General features: G+C 41.7%; 1 protein-coding gene across 4 annotated transcripts in view; it reads left to right on the forward strand.

The window, feature by feature from the left end:
* The window catches only part of PTPRM (protein tyrosine phosphatase receptor type M), a 649,948-nt gene that overhangs the window by 524,420 nt on the left and 103,203 nt on the right, over positions 1-22,325 (forward strand). The gene's annotated exons all lie outside the window — the stretch shown is intronic.

The raw sequence follows: 22,325 nt of genomic DNA on the forward strand, positions 1-22,325 counted from the left end.
ACAGCCTCTGTCCTTAGCCGATTCTATTGGAAAATCTTTGTCGAACTGGAGAGAATTAATTTATTGGATGAAGACTGGTTCAGAAGAGCACACCTTCAGTGTCAGTGTGTGTGTATGTGTGTGTCTGTGTGTGAGTTTGTGAACTGGGTGAAGGAGGCGGCTTGGATTTCTCTGTTACCTTATTAAATAAAATTAGTTCACAGTCATTGGTGAAGATAAAGTAGCAGCGTGTTTACAGTAAAAATAGGATTATACAGCCACGTGGCTTGTTAAATCCAAGATGTTTCTGTACTTTGTCTACCTGGCTAGCTCCAAGTTGGAAAGCATCTTGTCTGGAATTAAGAGTATTTTTAAATCAGTGTCTAACTGCCTCCCTATACTTCAGGGTTCAAACTCTGCTTCTTTCTCCTCTTGGGGGTCCTCATGATACCTCAATTTTAGCAGTGCAGATGCTGTACTGTTTGGTTAACTGTCAAAGACTCACTGCAGCAGTCAGAGCCCCGCCACTACTCTGCTTCTTTTAAGACCAGGTCTTGGACTTTCCTTGTGGGCCAGTGATTAAGACTCTGTGTTTCAAATGCAGGGAGCATGGGTTTTATCCTTGCTCGGGGAACTAAGATCCCACATGACACCAGCACGGCCAAAAAATTTTTAAAAAGAAGAGCAGATCTTTGTCCAACTCAAGCAAATACACAGACACACTTTCTTCTGTTGACACATGTGTCTCACATGTTGCCAGTGACCTCAAATCAGAAGTCTGCAAAACCAAGGACACAAACATGGACCAGGCCCTCATAGCTTAGCTTAAGTTGATAAAATATGTCCAGATGAAGTTCTGCCTTTTAGCCATCCTGAAATTCTGAGGTTTACCTTTTGTGATTTAATTTATAATTCAGTGAAATTGACTGCCTTTGCATATTTCCTCCTGCACTTTTAAAGGCTGGCTTAGGAATTAATAGGATTAAGAGCAAGACTTCCAAAAGCATTAATATCTTATGAAAGACAAAATTAGGTTATTGAGAAAATATAAGCCTAATGAATAGAGATGACGTCTTTAGTTCTATCCAGTCTTCCGAATGCAGATATTGCTCTAAAGTTTATTAACGATGTTAATGTCAAAGAGATTAGTTATAGGCTCAAATAAAAATTCATGAAATAACCTGAGTCCAATTTTTCACAGACTATTTTAAAATACCTACCTTAGGACTTCCAAAGCATACCACATAGATGATGCATATTTGAAAATATGAAGAAAATTATTTCATTTTCAGATATCCTTATCCTGAATAAATATGATTTATAAGTGTGAACTAAAACAATGTATACTTTTAAGCATGTTACAATTTAATGATTCATTAAGGGTTGTTATACTCTGAAATAAAATGTTTTAGTAATTACATTTCAGAAACCTCTTTTTCCCGTGCTAGCTATTCTGTGGATCATAGGGGACTGTTTGGGTTTTTTTTTCATGTATTTTATTGAAGTATAGTTGATTTACAGTGTTGTGTTAATTTCTGCTGTACAGCAAATTGATTCCATTATACATATATGTACGTATAATGTATGTATGCACATATATATGTATAATGTATGTATACACATATATGTATAATGTGTGCACACATATATGTATAATGTGTGCATACATATATGTATAATGCATGTGTACACACATGTGTGTATAATGTATGCATACACATATATGTATAGTGTGTATATGCGCACATGTATGTATAGTGTGTACACATGTATGTATAGTGTGTGCGCATACATGTATAGTGTATGTATACGCATATGTATAACGTGTGTGCACATATATTAATGTGTGTATGCACACATATATGTATATGTATACGCACATGTATAATGTATGTGTATACACATATATGTATAATATATGTATACATGTGTGTATAATGCATGTATACACATATATATGTATAATGTATGTATACACATATATATGTATAATGTATGTACACGCATATATATATTCTTTTCCATTATGGTTTATTACAGGATATTGAGTATAGTTTCCTGTACTATGCAGTAGGATCTTGTTGTTTACCCACCCTGTATATAACAGTTTGCATCTATTAATCCCAAACTCCCAATCCAACCCTCCCCCAGCCCCCTTCCCCTTGGCAACCACTAGTCTGTTCTCTACATCTGTTTTGTATGTATGTTCATTTGTGTCATATTTTAGATTCCATGTGTAAGTGATATCACATGTTTGTCTTTCTCTGACTTACTTCACGTAGTATGATCATCTCTAGGTTCATCCATGTTGCTGCAAATGGCATTTTTTCATCCTTTTTATGGCTGAGCAATATTCCATTATATATATGGATTACATCTTCTTTATCCATTCATCTGGTAATGGACATTTAGATTGTTTCCATGTCTTAGCTGTTATAAATAGTGCTGCTCTGAACATTGGGGTGCATGTTTCTTTTTGAATTATAATTTTGTCTGGGTCTGTGCCCAGGAATGGGATTGCTGAATCATATGGCAACTCTATTTTTAGTTTCTTGAGGAACCTTTATTTTCCATAGTGGCTGCACCACTTACATTCCCACCAATAGGGGAGGAGATCCAGAGAAGCCTGTTTAAAATGAATATATACAGATATGCTATCGTCACATTATATACCCTCAAACTATACAATGTTACATGTCAATTATATCTCACTAAAGCTGAGGGGGAAAAGTAAAAACTTTTCAGTGCCAAAACCATGATCAGCTTTCTCTTTTAAAAGGAAGGGAAAAACACACAAAGAGAATATGTACCAGAGAGGAAAGCAGGAGCACATGGGAATGTGCTCTTGGAAGAAAGATAAGGTGGGAAGTTCTGTTAGGAAGGTTCCCAGTGCTCAGGAATCTTCAGGTTACTAAGTGCTCCCTCCTGGGGCCAGGGAGTGGATGTCGGGGGAGGACTGTGGTGGGACCGAGTCAACGGGACGTGATGAGTAATGCTGGCACAGGGGTAGACCTGCAGAGTGGCCTTGGGGAGCAGGAGGTGCCTGCTCTGTGTCTCACCTCCATCCCCAAATCTGGGCAAGGATGGCTTGTTCCTTGAAGGATGAGTTGGAGTTGGCCTGGAGAAGGGAAAGAGCAGGATTCCAGGTAGACAGGAAGCCAGAAAACCTGGGCAGTCAGGGCTCTGTGAGTTCCTCCCAGAAGCTTGGATATCATTCTGGCTGCCGTGGGAAGAGAAGGAGGTTCAGGTAACTCATGCATCTCATTCTCATCTCTACTTGGATCTGTTCATACAAACAGCTTAATTTTTAAATGCTGTCATATGAGGCCCACAGGCACAGCTTGAAAGATAATAATCCACACCCCAAAGGTGAGGGGAAAATGGGAATTGTATTTACTGTAAAAGTGTAGCAGCAACTGCATCCCTCTCTCCCCATTCAGAAAGCAAAGTGATGTGAAAGTCACTCAGTCGTGTCTGACTCTTTGCGACTCCAGGGACAGTAGCCCGCCAGGCTCCTCTGTCCATGGGATTCTCCAGGGAAGAATACTGGAGTGGGTTGCCGTACCTTCCTCCAGGGAATCATCCCAACCTAGGGAGTGAACCTGTATCTCCTGCATTGCAGGCAGATTCTTTACCATCTGAGCCATCAGGGAAGGCTGCAGTGCGAAAGTTTGGCTTCCAGATTTGCCCAAGCCATGAGTTACTCCAGTGCTGAAACATTTCTAGGGGAGAAACGTCAAGAAAGCCTCAGGTTGCCACCATGACTCAGCGCCATCGACTAGCCAGTCGGTTTCCTTCAATTCTTAGATGTCAGAAAACACCAGCCTCTTCAACTGTAAAATAATTTGGAAACAGTGATTTTCTCTCTGTTGACACTGTTTGAACCAACTCGTCTTTATCTTTTCCAAGACAGAACTGTCTGAAAACTGGCCCCAACCCTGGAAGGGTTCATTACCACTCGAGGAGCCGACCCTGAAGTGTGTCCAAACCGTAGGGAAAACGTGGTGGGGATGAGACTTAGCAGCAGCGGGTGCAGATTTTTTTATTTGATTTTGTTCTAACAAGATCGTCATATGGCATCTCTCACCAGGGAAATGCAATAATTTGATTCCAAAGAAACTCAGACATGAATCACAATAAAAAAAGTAAATGGCAGAATTGAACAGAAAACGGCACATTGTCAGCAGAGGCGGGATGGAGGGTCTCAGGAGACAGACTCAGTGGAGAGGGCAAGTTTGTTCACATTGCTGCCGAAAAGAAGCTGGTTATTCTTCCCCCAGAGCACAGATTACTAAGACCTTACGGAGGAGCCGTGGGTCTCCCAGAAGTGGAAGAAGGAGAGGGCTGCACTTGGGGAGCGCTGGAGCCCTGCCCTAGCCACCCCTGCAGGCTCCCAGACCTTCACCTGGAATGAAGATTCTCCAGCTCTGCCTCTGGCCGAGAGGCCCTGCCTCAGACATGGGGGCTGCTCCCCCTGCCCGACTGGTATGGAGAGGGGCCCAGCCTCAGGGGTGACCCTGCAGATCTAGAGAGTGAGTTCCTGCCCCTCTTTTGTCCCCCAAAGGCCTTCTTTGGTCCTCGATTTTTGAACTGAATCCAGGTGTCTTCCAGGATCCAAGCAGAAAAACATTAACCTGAAGTGGGAAAACAGTCATGTAATTCTGAAAGAATGTATGTTGCTACCATTGTAAAATTAAGATAAAGTAAGGACAACAATTTAAAACTATTCCCACCTAGGACCTCCTGGAAAGCACAGATATTGTTTTATCAGCTGACAATTAATATTGCTCTGGGGCACAGACATTTATTTTCCAGTTACTAGATCTAAAATGTATGTGTGTGTGCTCAGTCACTTCAGTCGTGTCCGACTATCTGCGATCCCATGGACTGCAGCCCGCCAGGCTCCTCTGTCCAGGGGATTCTCCAGGCAAGAATACTGGAGTGGGTTGCCATGCCCTCTTCCAAGGGATCTTCCAGACCCAGGGATCAAACCCATGTCTCTTACGTCTCCTGCATTGGCAGACGGGTTCTTTACCACTGGCGCTACCTGGGAAGCCTTCTGAAATGTATAAACCTAAGTAATTCATAGCAGCTACTCCTCAGAAAAATATGTGCATGTGTACATATGTCTAAATTTATTTAGCGAAGTATTATCCTCACCCCACCGACTTTTCTCCTGTGTCTTTCTCTAGGGCACAAACACAGATGATTAATTTTGTAATTGAACATGGAGACTGGTTTTTTGCTCATTTTACACTGGGGAATTGGAGACAATATGCCAAAACCTTCAGGCTCAAGTACAACCTATGCGTTTTCTTGAGGAACCTGCTTTTTTTTTTTTTTTTTTTTTAGTGTATCTAACACCTTACAGCTCCTTGTAAATCTTTTAAAAATGTATGGATTGTAAATTTTCCCCTCTCATCCTTCCCTGTTTTCTAAGTAAAACAGCTGATTTTTTTTTTCAGTGTAAGCACAGTGTTATATTTGATGCCTTTTTCTGTATTTGACATGGACCCAATAGTTGTGGCACATGGGTTTAGTTGCTCCGTGGCGTGTGGGACCTTGCTGGGTCAGGGATCTGTCCTTGGGATTCTCCAGGCAAGAATACTGGAGTGGGTTGCCATTCCAGTTCTAATTCCTGTGGCGAGGTTGTGAGACAGAAAGGCCCTCAGCTGCGAAGACAGGCTGCATCCTCAGGCAGGCGCAGCGGGTCTGGGGAGGAGGCCACCCTAGGCCTGGTCCCTCCCCGGGGGGGACTAGTGGGGACAATTGCAGGTACCTCTAGAAAAGCTCTGAGAAGAGTGCCCAGCAGCCCCTTTGTTGGGTTTTGAAAGCAGAGGCGGGCAGGGGGAATGAGAGGTGCCTTTTGTGTTCCTACCTGGTGGGACTGTTGCCAACGCAGCTAGTCCGTGCATGCGCGCTGTCCAGGGTGGAGGCACCCCCGCGCTCACCTCCAGCCCACACACTCTTCAGATGCGATTTTCAGTTCCCGTTTCATATTCTAAGGCACCAGCTGAGCCCATCAATTGCCACAATCAGTGCAGGTTATTTTCTGTCCCACAGGGTACAAAATAAACAAAACAAAACCATTGAAAGCCAAGGATGGGGAGACGGGAGCCTTGGCGAGCGCTGCAGATACATTAAGAATCACAACAGCTGCGCCTCCAATGGCTGCCGCAGCCAAGTGAGTTCTGACATGTTTTTTTCCTTTAATTATTATGGGGCTGCTGAGCCAGGTCCATAAGAAGATAAAAACTTGCATCTCAGATTTCGAGGTTGCTTCAAGCTGTTTGGGGCAAGTCGAGTGTATGTGTTTGCGAATACTTTCTTAGTAGGTGAAAATTTCAGCATAATTTAAATAAGAGCAGCAGTTGGTTTTTCTGCGAATACTTGGTAGATTGTTTTCCCCCAAACTACAAATATAAAAGTGTCTTTATTTGTCGCAGGCTCCATTGTGTCGTGTTTGCTTTCAGGACCTCTGATGTGTTGGCTGATTTTTTTTAATCCGGCTCCCTCTTGCCCACGCCCCTGATAATACCATGGAATCAGAAAATGTAGTTTGTCGTTGTGTTAGTTGCTCAGTTGTATCCGACTCTTTGAGACCCCATGGAGTGTAACCCACCAGGCTCCTCTGTCCATGGGATTCTCCAGGCAAGAATACTGGAGTGGGTTGCCATTTCCTTCTCCAGGGGATCTTCCTGACCTGGGAATCGAACCTGGGTCTCCTGCATTGCAAGCATTATTATTTCTTCTGACTCTCCATCCTCCTGCTGATTTCAGTTCGTGGTGGGAGACGGCTTCCAGTTGGTTTGAAGTAGTTCCCGTCAGCTGTCTGGTTTCCACGTTGAAGCTGGTGATTAGAATTGTCTTCATCTCCCCTGGGAGGAGGAGTGCACTCTCCCCACTGGTTAACATGCTTTTAGTGTCAGATGCTGTTAGATCTCAGGACCTGGCCCTGCAGGGACATTGGGAGCCAGTGTCCCAACACCTCAAGGGTACCAGACATCAGCTGGATGCTGTCACCGCCCACTGACCTGGCCCAGTTGCTTCAGCAGAACTGTAGTGCCCCTCACCCACCTCCACTCACACCTCCCAGGTCCTGCCTGCTTCTCCTCCCACCGTGTCCAACAGGAGCGCATCCTCTGTGAGCCCACTGGCTGCCCTCATTGCTTGCCCCCCCACTTCTTACAGTAGTCCCCTAACGAGAGTCCCTTGGCCAGCAAGGAGACCAAGCCAGTCAATCCTAAAGGAAATCAGTCCTGAATATTCATTGGAAGGACTGATGCTGAAGCTGAAACTCCAATAATTTTGGCCACCCGATGCAAACAGCCGACTCATTAGAAAAGACCCTGATGCTGGGAAAGATTAAAGGCGAGAGAAGAAGGGGATGACAGAGGATGAAATGGTTGGATGGCATCACCAACTCAATGGACATGAGTTTGAGCAAACTCCAGGAGATAGTGAAGGACAGGGAACCCTGGTGAGCTACAGCCCCTGGGGTCGCAAAGAGTCAGACACGACTGAGTGACTGAACAACTCATCTCTTGACGTTTAATCTCCCCGTTCATATCCACCCTCCACTCCGCAACGAATTTTCTTTGGGAAACACAGATGTTATTGCATGTGAGACTAAAACACCTACTCTGGATTCTGTACAAAAATGGGCACTTCCTTAGCAGAGGTGCTCGGTCCGCAGGTCGCAGCCCCGGCCCATGCTCCAGGCTTCTCTGTAACTGCCTGCAGCTGCTGCCTGCTGTGCACCTCGGGGTCAGCTCCTCTGAATCCCTGCCCTGCACCCCCTCAGCACCTCGCTGTCACTGAGCCACACTTCACATCTTGGTTTCTGCCTGGAGGGACTCCCAGCTCCCTCTCCACCTGCCAAACCCCTTCAGACCCAGTGCAGATGGTACCTCCTCCTGACATTTTCCCCAGCCTCCCAGTCAGAGACACCAGTCTGTCCAGAGTCTCACAGCTTGGCATTTGAATAACATAGTGGGCAGTGATAATACAGTGGGCAGTGTGTTAACACAATATGGTAAGCTGTATATTAATTGATTATCCAATAGCTATTTGAGAAACACTGATGGAAACAGTGAGAGACTATTTTTGGGCTCCAAAATCACTGCAGATGGTGATTGCAGCCATGTAATTAAGAGATGCTTGCTCCTTGGAAGAAAAGCTATGACCAACCTAGACAGCATATTAGAAAGCAGAGACATTACTTTACCAACAAAGATACGTCTAGTCAAAGCTATGGTTTTTCCAATAGTCATGTATGGATGTGAGAGTTGGACTGTAAAGAAAGCTGAGTGCCAAAGAATTGATGCTTTTGAACTGTGCTATTGGAGAAGACTCTTGAGAGTCCCTTGGACAGCAAGGAGATCCAACCAGTCAATCCTAAAGGAAATTGGTCCTGAATATTCATTGGAAGGACTGATGCTGAAGCAGAAACTCCAATACTTTGGCTACCTGATTCGCAGAAATGACTCGTTAGAAAAGACCCTGATGCTGGGAAAGATTGAAGGCGGGAGGAGAAGGGGACAACAGAGGATGAGATGATTGGATGGCATCACCAACTCAATGGACATGAGTTTGAGTAGGCTCCAGGAGTTGGTTATGGACAGGGAAGCCTGGCGTGCTGTAGTCCATGGGGTTACAAAGAGTCGGACACAACTGATCATCTGAACTAAACTGATAAATATGTTCCTTTACATTTGTTGAACTGATTTCTGTGTATTTCAACACATATACTCCTAGAAGGGGAAATGAAATTAAAGATGGATGGAACTATTAAAAATATATGCTCAGAATGGTACACATCATCACATAGAATCAAGCGGGTTAGCAATATTCAACCAGAAAAACTCTGCTGGATGACTTGAACCTTATCAATACTGATGGCTTAAAAATGGGAAGATGAATGGCATGGTTCCATCTGATGGTTTTACTCACTGTATGCCAACCACATGTTTTAAAAGTGAGAGTATTTTTATTCCAAGTATGCTTTCATGCTTTTTTGGTCCTTAATAGAAATAGTGTAGAATTACCTAGTGACTTCAGTACGTTTCAAAACATTACTATTGCAAGAGAGAAACTGTGTATTATCATCGACTGTATATATCATAGACTATATATATCATAGATTCAGAGTTCAGAAAGGTAATCTGTGTTACCATGGACTTATGAAGGCTTCCAGGGGTGGACTTTTCATGAAATTTCCCATGGTTCCTAGAATGTCAATGATGATGTTGATGGTGCCTACCTTAGTCTAACAACTTATGTAAATGCTCTCTACAAAGATACACAGGTAAACAGGGAGAAAGATGGATTGTTCTAATCACAGTGCTATTAAGTCATTATCACACCCATTTTAGAGATGAGGGAATGACTCAGAATTAGGTCTCTTGCCCAAGGTCTCTTGCCCCGCTCTGGAGTGGGGGGGTTTCCCTCAGATTCTGTTGGCTCCCTGCTGTTTCCCCTGCACCACGAACTTCCTCCTCAACATGATGAAATTCAGCCCTACAGAAGGCAACCTTGTGTTTTATTGATTCGACTTGTGACTTCATGGCAGGAGCATTGTCCTCCTCTGAGCTGTTCTTTGTGCTTTGAAGTACTCTGTCCTTTGGCAGAGGCTCTAGCCAGCCCCAGGGGCCCTGCTGACAGCGACAGCTCTGGTTCGTTTCAGAATCTCCACATCAGCAGTTGCTGCCTGTTAACCTCTCAGTGTCTCCACTCCAAGAGCACAGTCACTCTGATATCACTCCTCTTCTGCTCTAGCTTTTCCTTGTCACGAAATGCGCAGAAATTATCCTGCACAATATCAGCCACCTGGCTCATCAGAGACCCACCTGGACCAGGTATAAGCTCACATCGAGCTGCCACTCTTGAGAGGCTTGGATCCCATACCCTGCCTCCCTGTATTGTTGCATGATGGCCAACCAGCCCAGGAGAGGGAGGGAGAAGAGGAAGTGTAGATGCTAGCTCTGCCTAATTTTCTCAGAGATCCTCTCTGAAGAGGTTCTGCAGATGGTGGACTCTTTTTCCAATGAGGTTATGCAATACAGCAGTGACCACCTTGTGAACTGGATCTCTAACGGCCAGGCAGAACCAGGATAACACCTCTCATCTGTGACTAAATGCTACAAAAAATAGCTAGTTGAAAAGGCAATTACTTATTTTCAGAGTAGTTCTGGGAAATAGAAAAGACAGTGGATTGGCAATGAGGAGACTGGGTCCCAAGTCTTCGACCTCAAACGTCACTAAAGAGTCCCTGGGAGACCCTGACTTGGGCCCTTGAGTGAATCACCTTCACTGAAGCAACCAGATCAGTTCTGAAGACCACGTGTTCTCTAGAGTCTCTGTAGACCACGTGGTCACTAGAGTCGAGCTGTTGCCTTGGTGATGCTGGACTCCCAGCTTGGTAGATGTACCTCCGTGAACGGAATGTTTTGGTTGACGTATCTCCATGGATGGGATGGCCACCAGCTGTCACTGGCGTGTAGAGGGCCATCACCTGGGACCCACGGGCACTTCTCTGGCCTCCTCTTTCCAGTTTTGAGTTTATTCAGCATTTCTAAATGAGGGCATTTCTATCCTGGTGTGCCCTTCCTTGCTTTTCCCCCTCTCTCATCCCCATCTCCTACTCCCACTGCTAACCCCACCCCATCTCCAAAACCCTAGGAATGCCAGGTGGAGAGGATGCAGTAGTGATATCAGACATTTCTGTATCAAGTTCTCACCACGCCTGTAAAATGTCTCTGATCAGAGTTCCGTTCCATCTCTAACTCCCACTGTCCCCTGAGTAATAAAGAAATAGGAAGTTTTGAATTAGATGTTTGGAATTAATTTATTTCACACTTTATGTCATGTAAATCCACAGTATTGTTACATTTATTATTCAGACCAAAATAATGTTGAATCAGAGGCTGTAGCTTTTTTGACCTGTCCTGCCTCTGAAAACAAAGAGAACCAGCTGACTTCTCTAACTTCTTCTGTTGCATCTTCTGAACAAAGTTTTATGTCCACGATGGCCTTCACCTATTATTCAGCATCTTAGAAATTTTTAAACGCCTCCTCACTCCCTTTATCTTCTATTGTTGCCCTTTAGGGGCATGCAGAAAACCGTTTATCTGTTTACTTCAGGAAAATTATACAAGAGATACTGAATAATTATAATGCATTCAGTGTTAATTAAAATGTACAGCATATGTTTTTATATGTATTGTATTTATGCTCTTTAGGTAATTATGCATTTGTGTTCCTTGCCAATTTTATGGCCAAAATATTTTACTTGGCTGATTTCTAAGAGTATTTTAAGCTTACTTCTTGAAACATGAAGAGAAATACTCTAAATCCAATTAACATAATTTATCTGCCTAAAGAGAACGCTTTCTTTTATTTTTTCTCTATTTTAATGATGAAAAACACTTGTAAGGAGGCAGAGTAACAAAATATGCTTTTATAGGTTTCTGAGTCCCAGTTTTATCATTGTTTTCCTCTAAAAACAACACATAATTTTTGAAAGAAATTTGAAAATTTTAAGAAAAGTGTAAAGAGAAAAAGACAATAAAAACCACCCATAAACCTACTGTCAGTTTTCAGTAGGTTTCCAGCCAATATTTTAATGCCCTAGAATCTTAATATAAATAGTGTCATATCTTGTCTTTGCTGTGAACACTGCTGTGGATAATTCTTTGGATTTACCTCCACTATTTTTTACAGATAGACTTCAAGAGGTGGAATTAATGGTTCAAAGTATGTAAAATGCTTATGGTTCTTTATGCATATTGAAAACCTGGTTTCCAGAAACACAACCAATTCACACTCGCAAACAGTCTCCACAAGAATGCTAACCTCAACACACCAGCTCTCAAATAAGTTTTAGTCTTTTTATTTTAAATCATATTTGCCAGTTTGATAGGTGGAAAAAGAATATTTCATTACTCTTCCATTTGAAGGTGGACATGTCTTATATGTTCTCCAATCAGGTGAAAATGTCTAAACAGTTTGTCAAAACAGAGGATGTCAACTGTTCATACACTGTGCCTCTATTTTTTTACTTGAGTGTTAATATCTACTACTAACAACCTCTTCCGTGGTTGCCTTGTTCTTCTCAAGAATGGATTGGTCATCCTTAAGCCTTGTGTTCCATCATTTTAGAGTCACCTTGTCCATGAAAAATGTGGACATTTTATACAGTCAGCTTCCTGAAAAACTACATGTAATGTTGTTTGGAACTGCATGTATAAAAGCTTGAGGAAACTGACTTCTTGGCAATATTGGATCTTCATCTCTCAATATGGTTTATGCCTTGATGTATTTGGGTCTTTTATATTTTTCATCAGAGTTTCAAAATGTTCTCCATAAAATCTCATACATCTTGTAGTTATGTGTCCTTTCTTGTCTTGGTAGTCTTGTTTTTTAATTGCAAGTAGATAAGAGTATGTGTATAAATATTTAGAGATATGGGTATGTCAGGATATGTGTGTATAATATGTACACACACACGCACAGACACACACATGCGATTCCCTTTGTATATTGCTCCTTTGTCCAGAAACATTTCTTATCAATGTTGATTTCAATCATTTCTCTGTAGATTACTCTGGAGTTTTTCATGGAGAAACCAGGTCAACTTTCATTACTGACACTTTTCTTTATTCTTCATCCTTATACATTTATTTTTTTCTTATTTATAAAGCTGACTAGAATCTCCAACACAACATTGAACGAAACTTAGGTTGGCAGGCATTCTTGTCTTGGTCCTGATTTTCATAGAAAAGGCTTTTAATGATTAACAACTAGTTATAATCAGTTTGAGGCTATTCCCTTCCATTTCTGATTTATTAAAACTGTTTACTCCATTGGATAAATATTGAATTTGATAGAATGCTTTTTTAGCATTTATTATTATATGAAATGATTATTTTATTCCTCTTTTTTAGTACATTAGTGTGGGAGGTTAATTAATATAATTAACATTCTAATATTGAACCAACCCTTCTTTCTTAGGATAGCCTTTCTTAGTCTTGGTATGTTTTAAATATTGCTGAAAGCTGTTCACTAATGATTTTTGCATCTATGTCCATGAGTGACTAGTCTCTTAATGATCCTTCTTATATTTCTATTTTCTCATGTTAAGAATGAGCAATGTATCTGCTTTTTAAATGAATTAGGTAGCATTCTGTATTCTTTCTAGTCTCTTCAAAGAGTTAATGTAAGTTTCAGATTATCTTTAGAACTCACCTACAAGACTGGCTAGGTCTGGCATTTTCCTCCTGGTAAAAATTTCAGTTACTAATTTTTTCAATAGTTATAATACTATTTTGGATTTTTAGTTTTTCTTAAGTTAATCTTATAATAAATATCTTTCATAAAAATTGTGGATTTTGTCTAATTCTTTTACTCGGGAGTACAAATTTGTTCATATTTTCTTATTGTTAACTTATCTGTACTTGTGTTCCTTTTTTCCTTTATCATCATTAATAGTGTTTATTTGTGCCTTTTTTCTTTCTTCTTTCTTAACTTTACGTGCCAGCATTTTGTTGGTTTTATTAGCTTTTTCAAAGAAATAACCTCTGGCCTTATTGATCTTTCATATTGCATTTTTTTAATTTCTGCTATTCCTGATCTTTACTCATTTCCTTCTACTTTTTTTTTAGTTTATACTGTACTTATTTTCAAACAGGATGCTGAATACGTTAATTTTCAGTCTTTTCTATGAGAAGCATTTAGTTAAAACTATTAATTTGCCCTCTATGTAACAGTCAAGTACTATTATCATTAAGTATTTTTAAATTTATGTCACAATTACTTCTTTGACCCATGCTTTATTTAGAGCATATGCGTGCTTGAATGTGTGTACTTTAGTGCTCAGGGCATGCGAGATTTTTGGGTTGTCTTTCTATAAATGATTTCTAACTTAAATATATGATGATTAGAGAAGATTCATTGGGATTTGTGGACATTATTTAGAGGAATCTGTGGACGTTAAACTTCCTTGTGGTCAATTTTCTTAAATATTTTATGTATTCTTAACAACCATCTTGAGTGCCAAGTTCTGTATATTCTTTAGATCAACTTTTTAAAAAACTTGCTGTTCAAATTTTCTGTATATTTGCTAGCTTTTTGTCTGTTTAATCTGTTACTGAAAGAGGTTCAGTTCAATTCAATCACTCAATTGTGTCCGACTCTTTGGTGACCCCATGGATTACAACACACCAGGCTTCCCTGTCCATCACCAACTTGCGGAGTTTGCTCAAACTCATGTCCGTTGAGTCGGTGATGCCATCCAACCATATCATCCTCTGTTGTCCCCTTCTCCTGCCTTCAATCTTTGCCAGCATCAGGGTCTTTTCAAATGAGTCAGTTCTTCACATCAGGTGGCCAAAGTTTTGGAGCTTCAGCTTCAGCATCAGTCCTTCCAATGAATATTCAGGACTGATTTCCTTTAGAATTGACTGGTTTGATCTCTTTGCAGTCCAAGGGACTCTCAAGAGTCTGCTCCAACACCACAGTTCAAAAGCATCAGTTCTTCAGCACTCAACTTTCTTTATGGTCCAACTCTTGCATCCATACATGACTACTGGAAAAATCATAGCTTAGACTAGACGGACCTTTGCGGCCAAGTAATGTCTCTGCTTTTTAATATGCTGTTTAGGTTTGTCATAGTTTTTTTTCCAAGGAGCAAGTGTCTTTTAATTTCATGGCTGCAGTCACCAACTGCAGTGATTTTGGAGCCCAACACAAATAAAGTCTGTCACTGTTTCCATTGTTTCCCCATCTATTTGCCTTGAAGTGATGGGACCAGATGCCATGATTTTAGTTTTTTGAATGTTGAGTTTTAAGCCAGCTTTTTCACTCTCCACTTTCACTTTCATCACGAGACTCTTTAGTTCCTCTTTGCTTTCTGCCATAAGGGTGGTGTCATCTGCATATCTGAGGTTATTGGTATTTCTCCCAGCAATCTTTATTCCAGCTTGTGCTTCCTCCAGCCCAGCATTTAGCATGATGTACTCTGCATAGAAGTTAAATAAGTAGGGTGACAATATACTGCCTTGACGTACTCCGTTCCTAATTTTGAACCAATCTGTTGTTCCATGACCTTCATATAGATTTCTCAGGAGGCAGGCAAGGTGGTCTGGTATTCCCATCTCTTGAAGAATTTTCCACAGTTTGTTGTGATCCATACAAAGACTTTGGCATAGTCCACAGAAAGAGGGTAAAAGAAGTCATATATTTTGAATCTAAGTTATTAGGTAAATATAAATTTAGAATTATCTCCCCCAAGTGAATTGACCATTTCCTCTTTAGGCAGTAATATCATTATTGTTCATTTATTTTGTCTAATTTCAATATAACTATGCCAGTTACTTTCTAATTAGTATTTTCCTGGAAATATATTTTCAATCTCTATATTTTAATTGTGTCTGTTATAAATAGTGTGTTGTTGTCATTTTTCAGTCACTAAGTTGTATCTGACTCTTTGCAACCCTTTGCCAAATAGCATGTAGCTGGATTTTATTATTTCAATTTTTACTTTTAAAAGTCATAGCTTTTACCTTTAAAATCTACTAATTTGCCACTTGGTACATTTTTAATTTGTTGCAGTTATTTATTTGAATTAATTTCTGTCTTGTTATTTTGTGAGTTATATTTGTTCCATCTTTTTATGCTTCTTCCCCACTTTTTCCTGCATACTTTTAATTAGTTGAATTTTTGTCTCATATTTTTCCACCTACTAATTTGGAAATTACACACTTTTTTCTTTTGCTAGTCACTATAGAAATGTTAGCATGTGTATTTTAAAATCTAGAATTAAATTAATTGTTTAACCTTCTCCTCTCAGATATCTTTTTCCCCTCTAAATATCTCATGATAAGGAGAATCCATGAGAACAAAGATTTCCTGGGATTTGTAGCATCTACAAGGTAGCATTTCTTTAATTTGCTTATTCATGAATTCAGCAGATGTCTGCCAAGGACCCTCAAAGGTAGACCCTAGGATTAAAAAGATGAATAGATCTTGGTGTGTATCCTGCAGACCATCTTTTTGTTTTCTCCTCCAGGAGTAATTAGGCATCTACCCATGACCACATGGCAACCCACTCCAGTACTCTTGGCTGGAAAATCCCATGGACGGAATAGCCTGATAGGCTGCAGTCCATGGGGTAGGTAAAAGCCGGACATTACTGAGCGACTTCACTTTCACTTTTCACTTGCATGCATTGGAGAAGGAAATGGCAACCCACTCCAGTGTTCTTGCCTGGAGAATCCCAGGGACGGGGGAGCCTGGTGGGCTGCCATCTGTGGGGTCGCACAGGGTCAGACACGACTGAAGTGTCTTAGCAGCAGCAGCAGTAGCAGCATGACCACATATCTTTCTTAATCCTGAAACCATATTTTCAACCTGGTCATCACGTAGTTCCAGCAGCTGCAGGGTTGCAGGCTCATGACCATGATGGCCATGCTTCCTGTACCACGGGACCCCATCCCCCTTTGCTGTCGGTTACTGACGGTGGTCATCACGCTCAGTCGCCATCTTCCTGTTACCCAAGATGCTTTCTGCTGTAGCACTGCGTTTCTCCTCTCTGACCGCAGACCCCTATTTCTGCTCAGTGCCTTTCCGCATAGGACGGACGTGTAGATGGGCTGAGCTTCCCTATCGAATTTCCCCTTAGTACGTGGATCTCTCTAGTCTTCATCGTTCATGTTAGCCCTGATGTTCCTCTGAATCGTGGTGACCCTGAAAAATGGGATTATATGTTCCACTCCCTGTGCCCTGTCACCTCTTCTTTCCTGCTTTCCTGGACTTATCTGTCTTCCTCTCTCTCGTCTCTGCCCACAACCTCAGTCAAGCCCACATGTCTCCCATCGCAGCTTCATTTGTTCCTCTCTTCCTTCCACATCTGGGTCTTCATGCTGTGTCTAAAAGCTCTAAATATTTTTGGTGTTTTCTTCTTTTTTTAATTGATTTTATTGAAGTATAGTTCATTTACAATGTTGTATTAATTTCTGCCGTACAACAAACTGACTCAGATATATAAATACACATATATATATTCTTTTTAATATTCTTTTCCTTATGGTTTATCATAGGATATTGAATATAGTTCCCTGTGCTATACAGTAAGACCTTGTTGTTTTTCCATCTTGTATATAATAGTTTGTATCTGCTAACCCCAACCTCCCACTCCCCTTCTCTCCTATCGCCTCTTCCCCTTGGCAACCACATGTTCTTTATGTCTGTGAGTCTGTTTTGTAGGTAAGTTCATTTATGCCATATTTTAGATCTCACATAGAAGTGATCGCATATGGTATTTGTCTTTCACTTTCTGACTTAGCTTAGTAGGCTGATCTCTAGATTCACCCATGTTGCAGCAAATGGCTTAATTTCTTTCTTTTTTTATGGCTGAGCAGTATTCCATTGCATGTATGTATGGACCACATCTTTATCCATTCATCTGCTGATGAACATTTAGGTTGCAAAAGCTCTAATTTTTAAGCAAGATTGTCCTTCTGAAAATATCTAGTCAGTTGTCAGAGGTTGAGGGGATCAGCAGGTATGGTGGTAACAGCTGGTTTAGGGTTGGTCTTTTTGTAAGTTATATGTGTAGGTCACGGCTGCCTGACTTTATAGATAATCCAGCCTGTACTATAACTGGTGAGCAGGAAGGAAGAGAAAATGGAGCTGGATAAGCAATTTAAAACTGATGGAAAAGTACTTTGCTCATTAACCCCTTGTAGTTTGCCTGTTTTCCCCTTCCCTTAGTTAATTCTGACCATCACTGGGGTGCCCACTGACGAGCATCTTTGGTGCTGATGGATGGAGCTAGTGGATGGAGGTGGTTGTTTGAGCTGGTGGATGGAACTGGAGCTGGTGGGTGGAGCCAGTGGATGGAGCTGGTCAGCATCGCTCATTGTCACGCTACTCCATGCCTGGTTGTTGGAGAGTAATTCTTTCATACAGTCTTCAGCGGTTTATGCTTTGTTTAGGCTCTAGATGTTCAGTTTTCTTGTCCAGCTGTTTTTTTATGACTTGGCACAGATCTCATTAACACCACTGACCGTTTAACCATTTTAAAGGGCATAGCGTGGGTTGCATAACATGGCATTTGATCTCTTTCACACTAAATAAAATTTTCAATTTATGAGTTTGAGTCCTAGTCATGATTACTGCCTTGGTCAGGTAACTTTAATGCTTTTCTTATTTTTAAAAAAGGCCGATATTTGACATCAGTGTTCCCATAAAATAAATGATTCTTTATAATTGCTTTTCCAAAGCTTTTCCCATGCGACTCTCCCCAAAATTGTCTGAGTAGTGGTTGTCACAATTCCTGTGAACTGGCACTAATGTCAGATAATTTAATCAGTGCTTGAACTGGGCTGGCGTTACTCTTGGAAGACCATTTTTTAGAATGACATCCCTCTGAGCATTTGTTCTGTAATTAGACCTAGAAACCCTTTTGCCTCCAAGGACCTTCAGAAGTATTTGTAGACATTCAGAGCCTTCAGGGAGAGCCAGGGCGCCACCATAAGTGCCTGAGCACCCTTCTGGGCAAAGTTAGAAAACATTGAGCAAAGATGGGTAAGGGTTGGAGTTCTCTGTCCTTAGGAAACCGTTCCTGCAGCATCAGCGTCAAGGCAGAGTTCATTGGGATTTTGGTTGACATCAGACACTGTTCCATCAACACTTCAACGCATGTTGAAGGACCACTAGCAGGGTCCCCCATAATTTGTGGAACGTGTGTGATTCTCCTTCAGTCCAAAATCATTGTGGAAAATGTGTTTCTTCTGCATCCTTCAGTGGTATGTTCTGTGGGAAAGTGATGCTTCAAAAATTAGGACTTGGGACTCCGCTGGTGGTCCAGTGGCTAAGACTCTGCACTCCCTATGCAGGGGGCCCAGGTTGGATCACTGGTCAAGGAACTGGATCCCACATGCCATCTCCAAGAGTTCACATGCTGCAGCTAAAGATCCCAGGTGCCACAGCTAAGAACTGCACAGCCAAATCAATCAATAAATATTTTTTAAAAATTAGGAATAGACTTTAACATTGTGATTAAATTGATAGTAAAAATTACAGCATCTTCTTTCAGATATGTCCGTTGGATTTATGAGGAGGCTAATAAAGAAAAAGGAAAGACCTTAATGCCTCCCAGAGACTCTGTTGTGTTCAGACCTTTGCAGGAAAGCAAATAGAATAGCCAGTGAGTAAAGGAACTGCTGGCCATTCAGGTGAAACATGAATGAGAGCAAGAAGTCTGAACAGCTCAGGACACTTAAGCAAGGCCCATGTTACGCCTGTCCAGGCCTGTGTCATCTCGCTGTCTCTCAGTCACCTTTGCTGTGCTGGTTACTAAATACAAGACACACCCTTTTTTAATTTTTATCATATCAGAATATAGTTGATTAACAATGTTGTGTTGGTTTCAGGTATATAGCAAAATGACTCAGTTATAAATATGCAAGTTATCTATTCTTTTTTAATTTCTTTTCCCATTTAGGTTATTACAGAATATTGAGCAGAGTTCCCTGTGCCGTACAATGATAGGTCCTTGTTGGTTATCTATTTTAAATGTAGTATTGAAGACACCCATTTTTTAAAAAAAATTTTCCAGGTGTCCTGCATGTGCTGCTGACAGAGGATTCCCTCTGTGATGGGTGCCCCTTACAGGGTGCCTCTGAAAGCCTCCAGCCCCTCATTGAGAAGAAGGGATGTGTGTCTCCCCACATGACTGTTGTGGGAACAATATTCTGTGTGTGCATCCATGTTATGCATAATATACAAGTAGATCTTTCTGCTATGACCTGGAACTGGGCGCCTACATTCTTGGGTCACTGCCAGAGCTTTGAGTCACCATTTTTGATGGAAGCAGTTACTTGACCACCATCAGGCTTGGCTTTCCTAAGTCACATTGAAATAGCACTCACTTCCCTCTGCTGGGAAACCCCCGGGGTCTAAAGCCCTGGGTGGTTGGGTCGCCACCAGCAAGCTTCAGCCCACCTCTCCTTATAGCCTTTCACTCTATGATAAAAATCTCTCGCTTGATCAGACCATCTCCTCCTCCCTCCTTCCCACGCCTGTGTCTGTGTTGCTGGTTCGTTCGCCTGTGCTTGGAGTCCAGTCCCGTCTCCCTGAAGCCTCCCTGGCCCACCCACCCACCAAGTGCTCCCTGATTTCTCCAGACCTTAACAGCAAGGAGGGTCCATGCAACATGACTCAGCATCTCTTTGTCGTCACTTTTGCCCTCTGCTGTCTGTCTCATGACTGTGATCCCTTCCAGGAATGAGGCCATTGGCTCTTTGGTGTGGTCTCTGCACTGTTTGACACTGGGTTTAGCCCCCAGGAGGCAGGCTGGTTGGCTGGGACAAGGAGCCCTTTACAAGACTATCTTCTGGTGCGTCAACACAGACCAGGGGTGCCTAAGTTTGACAACCAGTCATTATAATTTCATGGTTTTGAAAATTATGAGAACCAGGTAGTGGGCATCGTCATGGTGGTGGTTAGAGTAATCAACCTTTTTATCGTTATAGCAGCTGACATTGGTTCGGCATCAGCCATGGGCTGCCCTGGTCTAAGCCTGTCCACATATGATCTCGTTTAAAGCTCACCACACCCTCCCACTCTGTACAAGAGGAAACTGAGGCTTAGAGGGGTCCATCTTTTACACACGTCACAGAGCTCTTGTGGGGAGCTGGATTTGAACCCGGAGAGCAGCATCTTTTAGGTACGATCAGGAATTAGACTCTCCCTCCCCACAATGCTTTAACCTTTAAAACATGGAAAGGTAGAGATCAGACAGTTGGGACAGGGATCCTATATATGTCAGGTACCCAGAAAACTTGGTAACTTGCTACTAATTGGGACAAATAGCAGGTCACCACTTCCTTAAGCATAAAGAAATGATGCTTTCAAACTGTGGTTCTGGAGAAGACTCTTGAGAGTCCCTTGGACAGCAAGGAGATCAAACCAGTCAATTCTAAAGGAAATCAACCCTGAATATTCATTAGAAGGATGGATGCTGAAGATGAAGCTCCAGTACTTTGGCCACCTGATGTGAGGAGCCGACTCGTTGGGATAGACTCTGATGTTGGGAAAGACTGAAGGCAGGAGAAGCGGGCAACAGAGGATGAGATGGTTGGATGGCATCACCAACTCAATGGACATGAGTTTGAGCAAACTCTGGGAGATAATGAAGGACAGAGAAGCCTGGCGTGCTGCAGTCCGTGGGGTCGTAAAGAGTCAGACAGGACTTAGTGATGGAACAGCAACAACAACAAAGAAATGGTAGAGAGGTTGGAAATTAAGTTTTTTGACTGCATGCCTATATGGTGTTGATGTAAGAACTTTCATCTTGTAAACTGACCTTGCTTTATTCATACCATGTTTATGATTTTCAGTTGATGTGAAAATGTTAAGAGTTAGATGAAAGGGTAGATTTGGTCCAGTTAACACTCAAGGAGTAGAGGAAGGAGGCTTAAAGAGACCCAGGAAATTTATCCTTTGGTGCTGGCCATCCATGGGGTGCCATGTTGCACTTAAACATTGTAATACTTTTCCCTGACAAGTGCAACAGACGTGACCAAGTAAAGGAACAGTGGAAAAGAGACGTTGAAATTATCTGTCAGTGTTCAATATGTAAAAATAAACATTTCAAAAATCAGTCTTCCAACTTTACAACTTTCAGAATGTAAGACAAATCCTCAAGGCTAAAGGCAAAGCTCAAAGTGATCAGGATTTTTAAGAAGCATGCTGTTTCACGTGGACATGGATGTAGATGTGTGTGCTTTGTGTGTTTAAAGTTCTTGTGGCGTGAAGAGCTGGGAGTGATCTGTGGGATCACTTGTAGGTCGGCAGCCAGAAGTGCTACAGCTTTTAAAATAGTTTTCTGCCTCTAGCACAGTACGTATTTTTAGAGCCTTCAGGTAACAGTGATTTAAATGGAAAAGACAACATATTTTGTGTGCCTATAACTTCACATGAATAGGAAGAAAACTGGGACAGGGAAAAAACTGTGGAAAACCATGAGCATGTCTGCACAGTAGGATTTGGTTTCTTGATGTGTAATGTTTCATCATGACATTCTGATAGGCAGTACACATTGATTCTTGAGCTCTTTTTTGGCCAACATCCTATATCTGTATCCCAATGCATACCTCCTATCTAAGCCAAGAAACCATCTAAATAAATCTCTAATGGACCTAATGAATAGAAAAGGCTGGAGTCTTTGTAAGATAATATTTATATAACAGAGCTTCCCAAAGTTGCTATTTGGTTGTTCACTTGCTCAGTCATGTCCAACTCCCTGTGACCCCATGAACTTCAGCATGTCAGGCTTCCCTGTC

This window comes from Dama dama, chromosome 27, assembly GCF_033118175.1.
Source record: "Dama dama isolate Ldn47 chromosome 27, ASM3311817v1, whole genome shotgun sequence".
Lineage (NCBI taxonomy): Eukaryota > Metazoa > Chordata > Mammalia > Artiodactyla > Cervidae > Dama > Dama dama.